Source organism: Haliotis rubra, unplaced genomic scaffold (genome assembly GCF_003918875.1).
Source record: "Haliotis rubra isolate DU_JTF1 unplaced genomic scaffold, ASM391887v1 Scf487, whole genome shotgun sequence".
Taxonomy (NCBI): domain Eukaryota; kingdom Metazoa; phylum Mollusca; class Gastropoda; order Lepetellida; family Haliotidae; genus Haliotis; species Haliotis rubra.
The window spans coordinates 153,688-174,441 of NW_025767176.1; the positions used below are offsets into that span (position 1 = coordinate 153,688).

The following is a 20,754-nucleotide window of genomic DNA, read 5'->3' on the forward strand; positions in this document are numbered from 1 at the left end:
ATGTGTCATCGGTTCCCAATTGCGCAGATCGATGCTCATGCTGTTGATCACTAGATTGTCTGGTCCAGACTCGATTATTTACAGACCGCCGCCATGTAGCTGGAATATTGCTGAGTGCGGCGTAAAACTAAATTCACTCACTCAATCATTTTAAGGTCTGTGTCACAAAGCAGGCTTGCTTAAACAATACAAACAGAATAAGCCTACAAGGAAAGTCATGGAAAGTTGATGTACAATCACTGGTGAACCGACAGAGGAAAATCCATCACAGAATTTACTTTTGTTGGCCATTTGTGTAGCTTTGGGAAGCACGTGTTCTTTTTGATGCTTGGAGACATACAATCATGAGACTGACCATCCAAGCTTTATAGCAGTTGTTTGAGATTCTTAAACATGATTCATAACTTTTCTGTTCCACTTGCAACAAGTTGGAAAAGTTCCAGATTCAGACACTTCTTATCGATCACTTAAAATGAACAATAGATGAAGCTGAAAGGTAAATTGGTTTTCACCAACACATGTATTGAACATTTTTGTTTACTCATTTGTATATATGTATTAATGGTTTATCTGTGTTTATGAAATAGGAATAATCAGAAAATATACCATGCTAACAGTTTGTTTATATTTCTTGCATGGACATCAGGATTCTTGTCATCAGCAGGAATTGTAGGGTTTAGGATCTCTCAGGGTTCCACTAAGCTGCAGCTATATCCACACTCTTGTAATGGTCTGTCTGCTGACTTTCTTGAAAATGTTAAGTTTCAATATCTTTGTTTTTAACCATAACTAGAATGACCGTAGGTTCATATAAGGAGTAAATTTGGGATATTTTTTAGAAACTATTTGACAGGTTTTAAATTTGCTGTTGCTTCTGTTAAAGCTGTGGTTTCTGTATCTCCTAATCCATTCTTTTTTTATATCAGTCATGGATTATCTTGTTCGAAATTTGCCAATATGTGCTTGATGAAAACCATAACTGGGCCAGGTTTTAAAAAATATAATTGTGTCCCCAACAAAAGCACCACAGGTTCTTATTTCCCATCTTGATACTTTTACCAACAATGTGTTAAGCCCATTTCTGGTTCTCCCACCGTGATGCTGGAATATTGCTAGGTACTCATTAATTTCCCATCTTGATACTTTTACCAAAATTTACTTTTGATGGAAAATAATTAAAACTAAGTGATTGAATAAGAGATTTGTGTATTAGATTCTGAAAGTATCTCAGGGAGATGAAGAAGGGTAAATCCTACAGCTTGCATCAGCTGATTTTTGGAACAATCGAAATTTGGAAATCCATGGTAGTTCATGGAAGGAGCAAAGGGGGCATTGAGGTAGCCTAATCGTTAAAGCCTTTGCTTGTCATGCCAAGAGCCGGGTCTGACTCCCCACATGGGTACAATGTGTGAAGCCCAATTCTGGTCCCCCCTGCTGTGATACTGCTGGAATATTGCTAAATGTGGCGTAAAACTAAACATATTCACTCACTAGTAGCAAAGAAAACCTAATAGTCAACAAGTAATGACTGAGAGCACAAGGTAACAGCTACTTCTTTGATTGCTAATGGTAATGGCCCTGGTTGCCCACTGTTTTTTGTGACGGATTTCGGAGCTGTATAAATTGAACCCTGTTAGAGTCAATTTCATATCAGGTTGAATAGGCATGTTATGATTTTGAGGTTCTCAGCATGTTCATATTTCAGTGTCTTGAGTTTACCTCTATGATGAATTTGATACATTACCCAAACATATGTTTTGTTGATTTTGAAGACGATTAACATTTCTTGTACTATGCTTTTGTTATTAATTGTGATTTGTGTTTTGACTTCGTTAAGAAAAGAGTCAAAAGGGCATTAAGAGTTAAAGGGCATTTGGTGTGAGACTGTTCATAGTGACTTCTTTGAGGTGTTTAGGTCACTAAATTGGGGTTGGATTGTTGGAGGGCTAAATAGTTAGGGCATTGGTTGTTGAGTATATGATATACTAGTATACCAGAGGTTCCCACTGCTGACTTGCACATGTTGAACAGATCTCTGTGTGCAGTAGTTTCGCACTTGCATATTCGAGTTTATGTTTCCTGTGTAAGTATACACCTATCTGTAATTCGTAGTCCTATATCTGTTCCAAATTGTTGTTGATGACTTGTTTGCATTGAATGATGTGGTTATGTGAGGTGCTGTGTACATGATGTCAAATACACTGACAATAACAGTATTAAACTATTTTAAACAACAACTTTAATTTGTTTATTGAGAATCTTTCATATAGCCTCCAAGAAGGTGTATTCAAACACGAACAAGAAGAAGGAGGGTTTTGAATGATCATCAGCAAGGATTTCTTTCTTACCAGAAGGGAACATCGAGCAGTGGCCTTTTTAAATTAAAGGGACAAGCAGAAATATTTATATTTGGTGATGACATCTTTAATAAAAGTGGACATGAAACGTTTGATAACAGGCGACAAGAAAGATGTTTCGTATTTGGCAACAAGAAAGATAAGTTTTGAATAACAGTGAGCTGAGTTTCTGTGCAGAGGCCCCGTATGAATAAAATGTGTTAGCAGGTATAGAACACCTTCAGAAACATCGGTGGCTGTCGCAGGTAACTATAACATCCTTTTTTATTGGCTTACTAAACAGATATAACAGCAGGTTCAGAAGACTCGAACGTATGACCACGTTTCACCCGAACAAATAGAATCCCTCTGGCTAAAAGTGTCAGACAGGGTCAGACAAAGACTCAGCCTATCCCAATTGCTTAGATCGATGGTCATGCTGTTGATCACTGGATTGTCGGACCACCGCCATATAGCTGGAATACTGCCGAGTGCGGCGTTAAACAACCACCAATTAACCAACCAAACATATGAATTGTAAATGATTTTTTTTAAAACAACGTAATATTTGGTAATTCGTCAGATCAATGTTCTATCATAACAAATTCACAGACAAATATCATACCTTGTATCAGGAAGCAGAACGACACGCCCTAAAGGTTTCGCGTAAAAATGAAATGAACAATGTTCATATACTGGACAAAAATAGTTAGGGATATATGTAAATTTTGAAATTATGAATAATCTATTCATTCATTGACACGCTGATAACATATCAATCATAAAAATACCAATATCCCTAACTTATTTTGTCCAGTATATGTTATGGTAGCGGCGGCACATCCAAGAGGGCAGACTGAAAACGACCTGGGAATGTTCTTATTTAAATATCAAAGAGATGGAAAGAGAGAGTTACTGGCTGGTTCAGGTCCTGTGGTTGGCCTCGTTTCCTCTCATTCCAGACATGTTCTTTAGAGAACTGGAGAAACAGCCGGCAATGGCTGTACAACAATGTTATACTGTCTCAAACATTCTGTTTCAAGACATGCAACATGTGGACGAACGATATCCTGCTGCAACGTAACGTCCTTGCATTTGCACAGATGCATTTGATACAGAACGATGTCCTCCCAGTAGCGTATGTCATTCAAACTGCCATAAGAAATGATGTGTTGTGTATGGGTTTGATGCCACCGAATACTATAACACTTCCATCCTCTGCTAATGGGTCTCAACAGAGGAAATCACCAAGCTGTAAATCGGGCCTACTGCCTTGGTCTGACAGACAGATCAGTCATGATGACTATCATTTAAGGATCAAAGTGAAAATTGTTTAATATCAATCCAGGGAAATATGAAGTTCAATTGTAAATCCCAAGAAACCAGGACTTCATTCGTTTTTCATTTTTTTAACAAAGCTCTTCATATTTCATCATAGGTGAGTTTGCCTCTTTGCTTTTTCACCTGTGTATCTGGATCCCTTTAATTAAGTGGAGGTATCCATTGTCTTGGTTCTGCGTTTAGTGTATAGAAAGAGTGTTTCCTTGATTAGGTCTCGGTTAGTTTTGCTCTATTTAATCTCATTTTCTAATCTTGTTACTTTGTTTTAGAGTTTTCTTGAAGCATTTCTGTTTTCTTTTCTCCCTTTTCAGTCCAGTCTAATCTAGATAGCAATAGTATTCCTTCTGTTTTATAGTTTTATAAATGCACCTGTTTAGCGTCTCTTAATTTATTTTGTATCTTGATCAACCAAAGTATTTATATAGATTTCCATGTCATTAATTTGGTGTCGAGATACATTTTTCTTATAGGATGAATATTTAATGGCAATGACGAAGAAAAGTGTTAATATGCTAATAATCACTGTTAAGTCTAATTTCCAACCTCATCTAAATATTCTTCATATCAGCCTGTGGTTAATCGTTGATGCTTTCTTAGATATGATCAATTTCCAACTAATTATGAAAAAGAGAATTATAGATATCCAATGTACGTCGTGTACTCATGCGATGTAATAGCCTAACCTGGTCTGTTTAATTAGATTTGGTTGTGTCTGATATTTGTGTCGATTAAACTGATCCCAAGCGTCAGTTGTATAGATTAAAGTCATTTAAAAAATGCCAGAGGATTGTTTCTTCCGGGTCATTTACGTACATGTATTTGTTATTTTACACGTCTATTTTGAACTGTGCTCCAACTTCCACAAATACCATAGTATTTTTTTATATCTCAATTATGATCTTACGAATGTCAGAGGAGGTATTGGATCATACAAAGATGTGAGGTGAGGTGAAATTGGGTTTAACGTCGTGCTTGAGAATATTTCGATCATATGACGACGTGCATGCGTGTGTATGTGTATGTGCGGCTGCTTGTACTAGTCCAGACTGAAGCTGGTTTTATAGTGCTAGCCAACTGATATGCCATGCCGCAGTGAAGCATGAATACCCCACTCAGACACATTATACTGACTCCGAGCCGACCAGTCCTTGTTGTACCCATTAATGCCGAGCGCCAGGCAGGGACCAACAAGTACCATATTTTAACGTCTTTGGGTATGACGCGGTCGGGGTTTGAACCCGCGACCTTCCGCTCTCCGGGCGGACGCTCTAACTACTACACCACGGAGGCGGTCGGATCATACAAAGAGAACTGTGAGCCCGGACGATGAGGTCTTTAATAGCTAGTTGTGACGCCTTGCATTGATTGATTGATTGGTTGTTCTTTTACGCCGCACTCAGCAGTATTCCAGCTATATAGCTACGATCTGTGAATAATCGAGTCTGGAACAGACAATCCAGTGATCAACAACATGAGGATCGACCTATGCAATTGGGACACGATAATATGTGTCAACCAAGTCAGCGAGCCTGACCACCCGATGTCGTTAGTCTCCTCTTACCACAAGCATGGGTTACTGAAGATCAAATCTAACCCGGATCTACAGACCACACAGTTTCTCACCATGCCTACACTGATGACACCCAGCTCCTGAAAGCATTTCATCTGTCAGATCTCTCCACGTCTCTTCAGTGCATCGCTGAATGTACGCAGGACATCAAGTGTTGGATGACAGGAAACATGCTTAAATTTAATGACACAAAAACAGAAGCAGTTCTCATTGGTACAAAGCAACAACTTAGCGAGGTCAAAACCGACTTTCTTACAGTCGCAGACGCTGACGTCAGATTCTCTGATGTTGTTAAGGATTTGGGTTTCCACATCGACTCTTCCTTGACTCTGGATGCTCATGTTAACCGTCTGAGCAGGACCTGCTACTTTCACCTAAGATCCATTGGTAACATTCGGCAATACCTGACAACTGCTGCAGCTCAAGCCCTTGTTCGAGCTCTTGTTACATCTAGGCTTGACTACTGTAACAGCATCCTTACAGGCCTCAGTTCTAAACTCCTTGATAAGCTTCAGAAGATCCAAAACACTTCCACCGCATCATCAGCAAGACCTCTTAACGTTCCCATATAACACCGGTGTTCACAGAACTGCATTGGCTACCAGTTAGGGCCAGAACTGACTTTAAGATCCTCTGTCTGACATACAAGTGCCTCCATGGTTTGGCTCCCTCCTACTTGTCTGAACTCCTACATCCGTATGTCCCCGCACGCATCTTGGGCTCAAACACACAAAATCGACTGGTCATCCCATCCTACAAACTGAAATCCTTTGGACACCGATCATTCTCTTACTCTGCACCTGTACTTTGGAATTCTCTCCCATGTGCCCTTAAAAGCTCTGACACAAATGACATTTTTAAGTCCAGACTTAAACCCACCTTTTCTCAGTATATTATGTATAACTTCATCTATAAATACTCCAGTGTAAATATTCTGTAGCGCTTTGAGCATGCCTTAGGGTGTGGAAGGGGCGCATTATAAATATGCATTTATTAGTATCTTCACGGGTCGTGACGCCTAACAATTTCCTGCTTCTTTTTGATGGATTTCATTTACAACTAAATTGTTATGAAATGTAAGCAAACTTCTCTTGACTGCTCTTGTAGGAACTAAATATGAGCTGTTGCTGCTTGCTGCCGCTCAGAAACATTCCAGCCATACACGACATCCGCTTGTAGACTATGAGTCATTGTAAACACACACATTGATCAAGATGATAATTGATTGTTATCGCTTAACCATGTCATCTGTCAACGAACATGATGGAGATGGGATTGTTTCAACACTTGACCAGAGCATGTTTTAGCTGACGGTCACACTGAGTTGAACGTTTATTGTCTATGGAGCTGGAATGTGGGTATGGCCGCTGACAGACCTTTTCAAATTCCGCCGCGGTTTGTTTACCCATTCATTACAGTTTGTTTACCAACACCATCATGCGTGTCGCATGTTTGTCGAGGCAAATGCTGATGAAGGTGCAGCTCCCGTGTTAACGAGGATGGTAAAATTAATTCAGTAAATGCTTACTTACCGACATGTTTAGTACCATGGCTTCGTCTTTTGGTAGTTTTGAAACCAGTCATTGGGCAAGAGAACCTTTTGCCCATTTCCAAAAGCATGTGGCGCTGGGAATGTTTTAGGAGACAGGCACACTGGAGAGACAGACAATATCCATGATTAATTAAACAAAACAAGCTAAAAGTAAGATTAATAAAATAACAACGATTAATCTACAGGTAACCTAGCTCGACATTAAAAACGCATTATGTCCATTCTATCTCGACAGAATTAAATACGAACTGCGAACTCCTTGGCGTTAGCCAAGCGACACTGAGTGAAAAGTTTGGATCGCGTTCTGGAGCTGAAATAAGAGGAAACATAAATATTCCACGTATCACAAAGGTGCATTATACTCTAAAATCCTTTCTTAGCATTACTATTCTTTTCTCTGCAAGCAAATGGAAACAAGATGGATGGGTACCTCCATCCGATCTGGGTCCCGATCCAGAAAACGTTCATAGCGCTCCCACATTCGTAAGCCTATGATAAACTACAGAGTCACGGCAGGTCGTAACGTTACGAACGCTTTGAGGATCGGGACCCTGGACGATAATGTAGACGCTATTCAACACAAGAACAACCCATCAGAGACACACATTCTTTTATCCTACTTGTGCCTTTGGCTTCCGAGTGTATCCGAAAGATACTCACAAGATTCAGGATAAAAAAAAAAAATAAAAAAAATAAAAAAAAAAAATAAATAAATAAAAGATTCAGGATATTCGTGGTTGCAACAGCAGATAGGTGCATACTTCAACCCGACAATTTGTCACTTCCAAATCCGTCTAGGAAGAGTTGTGGAGCCCATAACGGAACCCACGCCACTGAGCGCTTATGGGCCACAAAAGTTTCGTACCAACATGGTACAAATGAAAGGGATTTTTGGAGTAAATACAAATGCCAACGGATTCTTACTGATGCAGTTTCATCATAGCTCAGATATTGACATCACCAAACAACAAGCAGGAGAAAACGAACCTCAAGTTAATGCAGAAAACCGATAATTGTACACAATGAAACAGGTTCAATGTTCGTACAGACATGTTGTCAAAAACTTCGGTTATTATAAAGTTGAAATGGACGCTCAATCCGGAGGTCTTTCAGTGTAATTTCTCAAATTTGGGAGATGCCTCAGATCTGTTGCCTCAGTCATGAATGTTGTGTGGCCATTCTGTTGATCACCTGCCTCAGTCATCAACGTTGTGTGTCCGTCCTGGTCAGATCATCAGTGTTCAACGATCCTTACTGCACCTAGTTTATACCTGAGACAAGACAACGGATTCTGAACTCAGCTTTATTAGTTCAAGTGGTCCCCGAGTTTCTCCATCTACTGAAGTTTAAATTAGGACTTCCACTATCCAAAAATACTCATCAACATGGACGTTGGCAACATTCAGTGATCAACGCCATTGTATTCTCGGTTATACATCCAGTGATCAACGCCATTGTATTCTCGGTTATACATTGTGTCGGTAAGTGTATTCTCGGTTATACATTCAGTGATCAAAGTCTTTGTATTCTCGGTTATACATTCAGTGATCAACGCCATTGTATTCTCGGTTATACATTCAGTGATCAAGGTCATTGTATTCTCGGTTATACATTCAGTGATCAAGGTTATACATTCAGTGATCAAGGTCATTGTATTCTCGGTTATACATTCAGTGATCAAGGTTATACATTCAGTGATCAAGGTCATTGTATTCTCGGTTATGCATTCATTGATCAAGGTCATTGTATTCTCGGTTATACAATGTGTCCGTAAGTGTTTTCACAGTTATACAATGTGTCGGAAGTGTATTCACAGTTATACAATGGATCCAGGTATTTTTGCATGCTCGTAATCATGCTCTGGCAAATTTCAACAGTAAATTAGTTAATATCTTCTTTATTATTTTCTTTTGTCCACTTTCTGGTTAGCCTCACTGTTATGCTTGTACTCGACTTGAAGGCAATTTAGCACAAACATGAGGGCCACGGTTGCATAGTCGCTCAGTCGTGTATTCGGCTTGTAGAGTAACGTCCCTTATACGTGCAAGGATCGTATGATCGTTGGTTCGATTTGAGATTTTGATTCTTGGTTTTTCAATTAAATGTTTAAGATTTACCTCTTTCTTTCTCCATATACTGTTACACCCGGATGTAGTTGGATTAATGTTGAGACAAATCCTGTATTAAAAAAGAAACGCCTTTTTCATTTTGGACGGTTATACAAGCGAACCATTTTGTAAATTGTATGAATACTCTTCGGAAGGTTTGTGATTAGCAATTGGTTTAAACCTTCTGTGGTTAAAGATGTCCTTATTACAAATCTATATTCGTCCTCTAAACCCATATCGCCTTCCCGTTGTTCTTGGCCTGTGGGGTTTGATTACTGGATAAAGCTTTCATTTGTCACGTCAAATACATGGGTGCCATTCCCTACATGGTTACAATGTGTAAAGCCCATTCTTGGAATCCCACATCGTGAAATTACTGGAATATCGCAAAAAGCGGCATAAAACCCATCCTCGATATTCTCCAAGGGTATACGTTACGATCACTCACCACTGTGTGATCGTAACGTATACTCTGGAGATTATCGAAGATGCATAAAACCATACTCACTCACTAACCACTCTTCTACTGGTAATTACTTTGGGGCGGTGGGGTAGCCGAGTGGTTAAAGCGTTCGCTCGTCACACCGAAGACCCGGGTTCGATTCCCCACATGGGTACAATGTGTGAAGCCCATTTCTGGTGTCCCTCGCCATGATATCGCTGGAATATTGCTAAAAGCGGCGTAAAACCATACTCACTCACTCACTCACTCTCCATTGTTTCAGGTTTATCCGAGAGTTCACGAAAGGTGTGGAAGGAGACTGGAGTATCAACAAACTAAACCACTTCTCTCCCAAAGAATTTACAATGATATGAACGATTCGCTATAAACACAATATATTCAAATTTGGATGACATGTTTACTCTGGCACTGGGAATTATGAAGACTGGTAGTGCCCTAACACAGTTTTACGGTGACAATATCATGCTATACTCAGAGCTTTAAGGTAGAGACTTTAAAGAAAGACACTTCACTGCTTCCTTCATCAAACTTAAATATATTGTTGTGTTGCTTAAGTTGTTGAAGATATGCCTCACCAACTGCAACTTCCTCCTTGTTTCAGTTTTGAGAACTCACATATTTGAGAATTTTATTTGTGAAATAGTTAACTGGCAGCTAATTGATTAATATCAACCTGTCTATACCAGACTGTTTGACTATGAATCATATTTGAAGTTCTGGGTCCTGATTGTAAAATTGTGCCCTGTTGTAACTCTATTGTGTATCATTTACAAATATTGTAGTGCTATGAACGTTTTGTGGATTTGGATCAAGGCACCAGTGAAATGATCCTTAAGATGTGATGGTTTGAGTTGAAAATAGCTATCTGTATCACCTTATAGTTAAAGCATTAGTGTGTCATGCTGAAGGCCCATGGTCAGTTCACCACATGGGTACAATGTGTGAAGCCAATTTCTGGTGTCCCCTGCCATGATGTTGATGGAATATTGCTAATTTGGTTGATTGGCTAATGGCTATCATACCAATATTCTGAAAGTGTTGATCAGTCACAGTATTGAATACTGGATTATCTAGTCCAGATTCAGTTTTATACAAGTGTCATGTAATTGGAATAGTCTTAGAGCGCTGTGAGCGGTGACAAAGTGGATTGTGTGGTCAGACTCTGTGACGTTGTTACTTGTGTGTCATGGTACCCAAACAGTGCGGATTCTTCCTCACAATATCTAGACCTGTCTGGTCTTCACGGTAATTACGTTAGCTGGTTACCTGTTAGATTTTGTTTTGATGCCAGACACTCAGTTGAACACAGTCCGTGAAGGGACAGGAAACATAATAGAAATGAGATGGTCACCCTCTGTTCAGGGACCTGTGAACCTTCGGGTTAGAATTGGTCTTCAGTAACCTGTGCTTGTCGTAAGAAGCGACTAACGGGATCGGGTGGTCAGGCTCGCTGACTTGGTTGACACATGTCATCGGTTCCCAATTACATAGATCGATGCTGTTGATCACTGGATTGCCTGGTCCAGACTTGATTATTTACAGACCACCGCCATATAGCTGGAATATTGCCGAGTGAGGCGTTAAACAACCAGCCAACCAACCAACCAACCAACCAACCCGACCCTCTGCTCTTAAATAGGATGGGTTTTGGTGTTCTGGTATGTCATTTCCAGTTCATGTAGGGCTCGGCAGGTCGAAGGGGATATATATGGAATCCTGGAAGGGACATTGTCGCGTTGTCGCCCTCTCAAATACAAGCAAAATTAAACAAAACGCGACACGCGACATTTCGCCCATTTGTCGCATTGTCGCGTTTTGAATAATATATTTTTTCATTCCTCCAAAGGGCGACACGCGACATAGCGACAATTTTCAGGGTCAAAATATGTCGCGTGTCGCCCTTTGGAGGAATAGAAAAATATTATTCAAAACGCGACACGCGACATCGCGACAATGCGACAAATGGGCGAAATGTCGCATTGTCGCGTGTCGCGTTTTGGTTTATTTTGCCTTACTTTACTTGTTTTTGAGAGGGCGACAATGCGACATAGCGACAATGTCCCTTCTAGGATTCCATAGATATATTAGGTTAATTAAAATTGATATACGATGAAATATGAAATGTAGGCAATGCATAATTTTACGCCATGTTTCTTCTTGTGTTCTGATTCCAGGACGTAGCTGCGGAGACGTCAGTAGGAGACGTTGAATCATCGGCCGACAAAATAACAATTACATATGTGTACAGATTGTGTGGGTTTCTGGTGTAACGGGTAATCCATGACATTCTTACCCTTTGGCGCTTTGACCCGTGAAGATTTGGGTTAGAATTGGTCTTCAACAACCCATGCTTGTCGTAAGAGGCGACTAACGGGATCGGGTAGTCAGGCTCGCTGACTTGGTTGACACATGTCATCGTATCCCAGTTGCGTAAATGGATGTTCAAGCTGTTGATCACTGGATTATCTGGTCCAGACTCGATTATTTACATATAGCTGGAATATTGCTGAGAACGAGTTAAACAACACTTTTGTCTCTTTACCTGACCACCCGGTGTCATTGCTTAGTTTCAGTGATGCAATTAAATTTCCAACGCTTATTTGCCGTTAACGTTCAATAAACTATGTTTTGCCGATAATCGAGACTGGTTATTCTGTTGCTTTATTTTCCAAACAACAGCCAGCAGAGCACAATGACATCCGATGTCTGCGGAATGCTTTATTCGAATCGCTCAGTTTTTAACAGAGTCGAAGTAGAACCCTGAAGGTAGAGGTGTGTCAGCCCTCCGCATTTTTAAAGCCTTTACATCCTAAAACGTTTGTAAAATGACTTTATGGCTATGTCCAACTTGTTTCTCATACAAACAAAAGCGTACGTAAGTCCCAAAACTTTCAAAGTTAAATGTTTGCTTACCCGATTTTTAAACGTAGTATATTTGTTCCTTTAAATTTCGGCTAAACTTGTCCTACAATCGCCAAGGGCTGAAGGGATTGTGTAAATCCAACTAGGGTCCATGCAGGTAGTAAAGGCACTGTAAGTCCCCATGGTCCCTAGTATGGTGATCTACCTTCAGTTGATGGCGATCTTTAGCCCATTTTAACATTGTATTGTCCAGAAATAAATTTCTACTTTTAAAGATATATGCTAGCTAGTTTTAACTCAATCTGTGATAATCTAGTGGTTTTACTGTCCTTCGTTGACAGGGTTTTATATATTATATGTATGTATTATAAATTTAGAACTAGTTTTAGTCACGATATGGCTGAAATATTGCCGATGTGACTTTAAATCTTAACTCACTCACTCACTCACAAACAAAAGCATCCATATATTTGACGTCAGTCTTTAAAAACTAACCATCAAATTTTAGACTCACTAGTGTAAATTTAGCCACTTACTTCAGTCAACTGTTCTAAACTAGATTTTGCAAAATATTTCATACTGTTTATAGGTATTATTTACACATGAACTGATGTATTGTAAAACAGATTCATAACGTTGAAAAGATTATTGTCATGAGTTCAATAAATGATGAAAATCAGTGAAAAATGGCGAATTCTTAACAACACTTTACACTAACACGCAGCTGTTCACATGCATTATATTTGCACATGCTTTTCAGCAGTTTGATGTATGATCCTCAAGCAATTCATCTGCATAAGGTTTGCAGTTGGTTCCCCAAGTTAGTGGAGAAATTCATCTTCGATGTAATCCCATATATATTTGCATAACATGTAGTGAGTGCTTTAAGTGAGTCTAAAATTTTGTAGTATTTTGAGTTTTCTTCCTCTTGAACTCTAGTGACTCTTTTATATGTAGCAAGAGCATGCTCTGGATGGACTATGGATTTTTCGATTTTCGTTGAAGTGATTATCTGTGATCGTTTCTGTTATTAACTTAGATAGTTTAACCAAAATTAAAAATATATAAAATGACATTATTGTATAGAATGCTCACGTTGGTGGTTCGTGTGTCTACTAGTGAAAACGAAGGAGGTAACGCATGCAAATCACCTAAATCCATTTCATTTACTCGGATTCTCTGTCATCAGAGATAATTGATTCTAAACATTCCTCAAGGCATCGATAACCGAGAATGATTGTCAGGATGATGTTCCAATTCGACCCGTCATCGGACAACAAGTATCCTCCGTGGTGTAACAATCGCCAGAACCAAATCAACATATTTCGATATTTCATTAAAACTGCTCCAACTCCCTTAACTAATTACGAAACCTTTTCATTGTTTCCCTACTGTCCAGACTACCTTCAATTGTTATTCTCTTTGAACAGTGAGGTATTTCAATGCCAGGGTCTGCACACTGCAATAGTAATGTCGTCCGGGAAATATAACTCCAAGTCAGACTTTCAGACACATTAACCTTTACTCACCCAAAACCCGAGTACTGCTACTAGTGAATCATTTGCTCATTGAGCTAGCTTCGGAACGTTCTGTGCTGCAAATATTTCTATCATTCTATACTCAAAGGCCACATTTAGTGTGATTAAGATATTTGTTTATATAAATGATAAAGGTTCATAACGTGTTTTAATACTCTTTATAATACACTTAATCTATCGCCCAAATTGGGCCCTGTCTGTAGTTTTTGCTTTGCGTGGGTTTTCGTGCTTTGATGAAGTCCGCGGAAGAAAGGCATAAAACGTGCCCTTTAAAAGTGTGGCTCTAAACCTCGAATCATTGTCACCCAAATCATTGTTTAGACGTCGACGGGTCCGAAAAACACAAATTTGGAAGAATCTGCTTGCATTTCTCTATGCCACGGCCAACTGAAAATGAAAGATGGCGAGCCATTGGAATGCTTACAACCGGACCACCCCTGCGGAACGTTGCATAGCAGTGTAACGTGCACAGGAACACTATATGCCGTCTGTGGAGACGTTATCAACAACACGCCGTCGTTGCACACCGTCTCCGAAGTGTCCGTCCACTTGTAACCACGCCACGCAACGATCGTTGGATTCGAAACACCTATCCACGCCAAAGATTCCAACCAGCCACACTGGCAGCCCGAACACTTCCTGGTGTCAACAGGATATCGCCAAGGACCATTCGTCGGCGTTTGGTTGCAAGCGGAATACGTGCTAGACGTCCTATAAGACGACAAATTGTTGACATTTTGACATTAAGTCTTCGACTGCAGTGGTGCAGACAACATCTGCGGTGGAGAGCACGTGAGGTGAGTGGAGACGAGTCCAGATTCTCCTTGCACCGCTCTGATGTCCCCTATCGGAAACGTCTGGGACGAAATGGAGAGGATATTGTGACGTTGGCCAAATCCCCCAGTCACGCTTCAGGAACTCCGACAGGTGCTTCCACAGATATGGAATGGCATTCCACAAGACTTCTTACGGCGTTTGATTGGCTCTATGAGGTGCAGGTGTCTAAACCTAAGTGCACTTCGCTGTGTAGAGTTGCCTCCCTTATGCATACCAGGCTCCGGTGGTTGCTGGTTCGAATGTAGATTGGCACTGACGAGCTTGTCGTCACATCCTTTGGTTTAATCTTTGAAGTTTCCACGACTGGATACAGATTAAATGCTGTTCCACACACCTTCCTCACTCGCGTGTAAGTATGTAAGTAAACATAACGTAAAGGATACCCATTGATAATCCAGGCGGAAATCTCCATTGATACCCTGCACTTGTACGAGCACGGTATGAATGTCCCCATGTACCATTCTTGCATACTTCGTTACAAAGGGGCCTTTTGAATGGAAATACAATAGATTGGAATCTCGTTGATATTTCACAATATATATCAACGACCTCAAACGGATTAACGCGATCATATATAGAAATGATTAATTATCAGTATATTAATATTTAGGTAACTACCAAGATTGGCTGATACATGATACAGAGTTAAAACCCAGACACTAGAGCTAGACTTACATATTTGACGCTCGATCACACAATTATACGTTCACATTTAGACAATATTATTTCCATTCATAACAGAACGTTTAGGTTATTTCTTTTGGGGAATTCTGTCCTTGTTGGAGGTATACTGACCTCGGAATGAAACGCACCGCCGGCATGTTGGTCTGACTGACACGCGTTGTCAAGGGATTATAGCTCTGGCTACTGTCCAGATATTAGATTTTCTGCCCCAAAGAGAATTGTTTTGGATGTCAACGAACCTCCTTCCGCGGGGGAATTCAAGCAACCATCATAGGTCAGAGTTATCGATTGAATATCATTTTTTGCAGCCTTTTTGTTATTTATAATTATTTAGAGATATTTCCCAATTTTAAGAACAGCTGGCAAGCAACTGGCTAGCTATTCTCGAAACGTTCGTAGCCCTACGAACTTCTTTAGCCCATTCTCAACACACTGGCCACGATCAAAGTTAAGAATTCTTAGGGCTACAATCGTTTCGAGAATATGGGCCCTGGTAACAGTTTACTGATGGGTAACGAAGCATTATGATGTTATCTACAGATGCAAGGAATTTACTTTACATGGCGTTTAGGGGTAGGCCAGTTTGAATGAAATATGGCCATTCTGTGGAAACAGGACGTTGCAGGATATCAGTGTGTACTCATTTGAGAGTCATTAAGTTCACGAATAAAGAATCTACATAGGCGTCCGTATCGTGCCATCTATACCAGGCTGAACGTATTGGATGAAAATGTACATAAACTGGGCTTTAATGTATGGTCCTCAGTTCACTTCTTGATGTTTGGGCCAAACAGTTTGTTGTTGCTTTTTTACCAAAATTATAAATATTTATGCTTAATGCTGATATGATTCAATGACATTTTTTACCTCATTACAGTAATGTCCAACTATCTGGCAGATACCAAATTGTTAACAAGAGTCTTTTGTAAATATAGAATTTGTTTACTAGTTTTTAGGTAGACAGCGCTCCTAAATGCAGAACAGTATATTTTTAAAATGTTCTTCCTGGTTTTGTGGAAAATGAAATCCGTTTTATATCCATTATAAAAAGATATTCAATGTTAAGATCCAAATATTTAATTTGTTCAATTTCAGATACAAGTATACACACGAAGACAGTTTGAATTTATCTGGACCTCATTATATCTTGCTCTCTGAATAATAATTAATAGGGGAATTAAAATGGCAAATCTAAACGCAAAAAAGAACGAAAATCTGTAATTTACTAATAGGTGAGGTAAGGTGAAATTGGGTTTTACGTCGTACAGGAGAATATTTCGCTCTTATTATGACGACGTGCATGCGTGTGTATGTGTATGTGCGGCTGCTTGTTCTAGCCCAGACTGAAGCTAGTTTTTTAGTGCTAGCCCACTGAAATAACATGCCGCAGTGTAGCATGAATACCCCACTCAGACACATATTATACTGACTCCGAGCCGACCAGTCCTTCTTGTACCCATTAATGCCGAGCGCCAGGCAGGAACCAACAAGTACCTTATTTTAACGTCTTTTGGTATGACGGGGTCGGGGATCGAACCCGCGACCTTCCGCTCTCCGGCAGACGCTCTAACCACTACACCAAGGAGGCGGTCATAATTACTATTCTACCATGGCTACGTGAAATGCTCGAATTTGATTGGTCAAGCCATAAAATCAGACGGTATCAATTTGGATTGAAAATGCGTCTGATTTCACGGCGCTTCACTGCGCACGTATACAACACTGCCGCACTACTTCAGCTTGGCCACCAACATGACTAATATCAACACAACAGACGTGATGGAAATGCTGCTGAAACATTGATTAAAACTCGAAAAATACGATTTTTCCTCCACAATTATTAGGGGACCTCACTATCATAATTATTACCTTCTATTATAAAAATATTCAAACTCAATTACAATACACAGCCCCAAACATAAACAAACAATATCTAACATATAAATCAGAAAACCTTGTAAAAATACATCCCTATCTATCCCTATTTGTGCGGCAAAACGTTCGTAAACATTTACCTACCTGTTAAATGGTATATTTGTTTCCGTTATGAATGGGAAATTCGCAATATAACGGTCAGGCGAAACACAAAATTTGCCACTCACACTCCATCATGTCCCGTTGCATCGTTCAAAATGTCAAAAACTGAACCATGAGAATTCAGTTCTCTGCCACCTTCCCCGAAGGCTGTCACTGCTATGTTCGTACACTTTGAAAGGCTTGGCCACAATCCAGTCCCAAATGATGAGAACAATGTTCCAAGGAATCCCAAGTTAGTCGCATGTATACAAAGCTGCACTGTCACTCTTCCTCGCATGCCGGGGTGAAGGCACGTACGTGAAATCATGATCGACACTCGCCGGTCATAAAAATCAACAGTCTTTGATGAGTTACAGGTTATAGGTCGATCAGAAAAGGATCTATTCTTCGATTCTGCAGGGTTCAGGTTCGACAGTCAGTCAAGTATTTTCCACTGTCACTTCGAATTTCAACCTTTCGTAAAATGTAAACACTGGCTCGTCCGTCATTTCAAACTGTTGCGTAACTGTCTACTTCCAAGAAAATAAGTAGGTCAGACGATTCCATTATACTGTGGCCAGGGGGGTACAGTAATACGGCACACAAAACAATAGGCTGGTTTCAGTCTTGTGGAGTTATGATTATAAAAACCAAGCTCTTAGGTGTTACATTATTGCATTGAATAAAAAGTAGTTTGTTTTCTTTGGACAGAATATTTGTTATGTTGCAATGTTTAAAAATACGAACGGAACCTACCACTCCTTTATCAGACGAGTTCAATCATTCGCCTCTCATCCCATGCCGGATTACGCAGTGTCTTCCGCAGGACGAGGAAGTTCGATGTTAAATCGATTATGGTTGAATGGAGATAAACATACTGTGTTTGGAAATTAGATGAATGTTAGACCAAAATTGATAGTCTCTAAATTAATCATTTGAAACCTCACGCTACGCGTTCGGCTTCAAATAAAATTTAGAGACTATCAATTCGGCCTAACATTCATCTAATTTTCAAACACAGTACGTTTATCTCCTAAATAGAAGCAAACATGGCAAAAACGGACACATTTAGTAGTGCTGATAACTATGGTCGTACAACGCTACCAAGTGCTTCATATTCAGGATTCTGGCATACATTCCTCAAGAAATCATAATTATCAATAACCGAGCAGAGTGTCAATATCTGGTGCTAGCTCCGCCAACTGCAATAATATCCCTGACCACCCATCTCACTGACTATTATACGTTGAATTTGACGTTGAATAATTGCCTACCATTCTCGGTGGAGAGTTTGTTCCAATGCTGCACCGTTTTGTACTGGAGGATCTCTCTATGGTATTCAGCGATCTATAATGTCCCAAAGATGTTCTATGGGATTGCAATCTGGACTTCTGGCGGGAAAAAAGGTAGAGTTGGTACCGCCACTTGACGTAAGAAATACCTAACGGCAACCGCACGATATGACCTAGCTTTGTCGCATATGAAGTCTAGCCTTGTGTCGTCCGGTGATTTCGGACCTTTCTGTTGGACAAAAGACGGTATGGAAGCCACCCTGTTTCAAACACGTCACTTGACATGATGATGTCTTGTGATTCTGAAAAGAGCTTTTGACTCTTGGTTGACCTGAACGCTGACGGCCCTTAACGTACTTAGTTTGCTGATGTTTCCTAGCCAATCTGCTGATAGTCGATGGATGACAACCAACACCTCTTGTAACAGCTCTCAATGACATGCCAGCATTACGTATACCAATAACTTGCCGTCTTTGGGCTGTTGTCAGTTGAGGAGGTCACCATTTTTTGCTTATCACCTACGAAATCAATTGATGTTCCATGTTATTGTTATGTAGCCTAGTGGTTAAAGCGTTCGCTCTTCACGCCGTAGACCCGGGTTCGAATTCCCACATGGGTACACTGTGTAAAGCCTATTTCTGGTGTCCCCCGCTGGAATATAGCTAAAAGCGGCGTGAAACCGAACTCACTCACGTGGGGACCAGTTTTAAGTCCTATGCCTATGTGACCTCGTGATGAAGAAACCAACTGAGCACGTAAAATCACGAACATCACGCTATTGACACACATTACACAGGAATGGTCAATGCCCACTGATGACATGTCAACTATTTGTACAGGGGCCAGGTTGTAACTCACCCTGTTCCCGAACCTTCCAAGTAATAAAGCTTTCGTCATATACTTGATAATTGTCTTTAGATCAAGGTTAAAATGATTTTAGGTGATGCGCCCATATGCTTTTCACCATTATTTTGCCTTTTGTGCCGAGTGGAACCGGTTTGGACAGATAATCGAGAATTTATATCTCTGGCTTTGATGTTCTGTTTTTTGTGTATCCATGTAAATGCAAAAATGAATCTCTCTTTAAAATGACTTTTCAAATTTACACCGATTCGTTAATTTTGCATTTTCAAGATAGTAAATGACCACGATTCCACGTTTACGCATATCGCTCAAAGTGAAGTTTCTCATAGGTATCTGTGAGTAGTTTGAGTCTTGCAATGCAAGAGTTTAGAAAACTTGCATCGTTCAGATCGTTCAAATGAAGATATAATCAATGCCCCTTATCGAACCACGCGAAATTTTACCAAGAATCTATATTCTCTAGTACCTTTAAGAGATTAAAGAAAAATAATACATTTCAACATGGTTGACATATTTCTACTCTTTGAACTGTCCAATCACACCAGCGACAAATGGAAGCTTGGATTACGTTTTGTGTGGAAACACCAAGAACTTCCATGCTGTGAGTTTCTTTTTCGTTTGAAGCTGATGCAATATTAACCAATCATTTCAACTTTGAGTGTACCCACTGATAACTGTATGTACACTTTGAGGACAGAGCTACGAAGAGCCCACACACTGATCAAAGATAACATTTCCTATTGCTTAATCAACCGCTTTCAAATGATCCACCTCCCTAAAAATTAAATCCCATATAATCTTCACATTGTCGTAAGCGTTTGAAAAAGCGCCTCTGCGATACATTACACAGCGCTTCAATCGATAACACTCATTTACCCGAAAACAGAACATCAGTTTCATGCTTACGAAAATCCATTAGTGTAAACAGAGATTAAAAGTGTGTTTGTTATGTCGAGATTATAATTGACAGTCGACTTCCTCACTTGAGTATCAAATCACCTTAATTCATCTGCCGGCGTTCCTGCGCTCCACCTGGGTTTGTTCAGCTAATTAAAATAACACACGAAGAGCTGAAGGGCGTGGGGTGAAGGGATCGATTAAATATCATGATCTTGTAACAGTTCCCATCATGCCTCACTTGTATCGTCGCAGCATCGTCGATGGTGGTCTTTGAATGACGTCTACAATAATGAATGAATTAACGTCTTGGTTTGTTAAATTTGTAATGAAGTTTTTTTTACAGGTTCTCTAATGGCGCGGTTGATGTGACGTTGTTAAGGCATCGTGTTAT

At 40.0% G+C, this 20,754-nt stretch overlaps 2 long non-coding RNA genes across 2 annotated transcripts; both read right to left on the reverse strand.

The window, feature by feature from the left end:
* Positions 1 to 65: 65 nt before the first annotated feature.
* LOC124291232 lies at positions 66 to 8,624 on the reverse strand. Its single transcript, XR_006902171.1, has 3 exons — positions 8,614 to 8,624; positions 5,652 to 5,661; positions 66 to 178 (listed from the first exon to the last, which is right to left on the reverse strand). It is a non-coding gene; the product is annotated as an uncharacterized LOC124291232 (long non-coding RNA).
* Positions 8,625 to 10,482: 1,858 nt separating this feature from the next.
* LOC124291231 lies at positions 10,483 to 20,115 on the reverse strand. The gene is made up of 3 exons (XR_006902170.1): positions 20,104 to 20,115; positions 15,260 to 15,266; positions 10,483 to 10,608 (listed from the first exon to the last, which is right to left on the reverse strand). It is a non-coding gene; the product is annotated as an uncharacterized LOC124291231 (long non-coding RNA).
* Positions 20,116 to 20,754: the final 639 nt, after the last annotated feature.